Here is a 548-nt window from a genome sequence, read left to right on the forward strand (position 1 = left end):
AGTGGTAGGAATTTCCTCAGGAAGCTTTGCATCTGCCTTTAAAACGTACACACAAGTTTTAATATATCTTACACCCAACAATTCGTCAGGCCCTGAGGTACAATTAGAAGCAATGTCACAACCACTGCTTTCATGAAACCTGCAAACTAGGGAAAGAAGTTATCAAACAACTGCACAAATAAATGTGAGCAAACCTACCGAGATAAATACCATGAAGAAAAGGAAAGGTTTCTTGAAGGAGGCGACGTCCCATTAGCAAGCAGGCAAAAGAGGCGGGAAATCCATTTCACTAGAGGGAGGCTTTATCCGTTAGTCACGGCCCCATATTTCATTTGATAAATCTTCCTAGTGAGGGTAGAGAGAAAAACGAACCATTTTCAGAACTAACAGCTTGCCACCTGGGGCAGCCTGAGGGCCCTGGGAAATTCGGGAAGCTTAGGTAGCGCCTCCACAGCTGCCCTCGTCTTGACTCGAAGTTCTCGCGAGATCTGGAGACGAAGATCAGAAGGTGCGCACCTCGCCTTGAAGTTCTCGCGAGGTCCGCACGC

This window comes from Bos taurus, chromosome 8 (genome assembly GCF_002263795.3).
Source record: "Bos taurus isolate L1 Dominette 01449 registration number 42190680 breed Hereford chromosome 8, ARS-UCD2.0, whole genome shotgun sequence".
NCBI lineage: Eukaryota > Metazoa > Chordata > Mammalia > Artiodactyla > Bovidae > Bos > Bos taurus.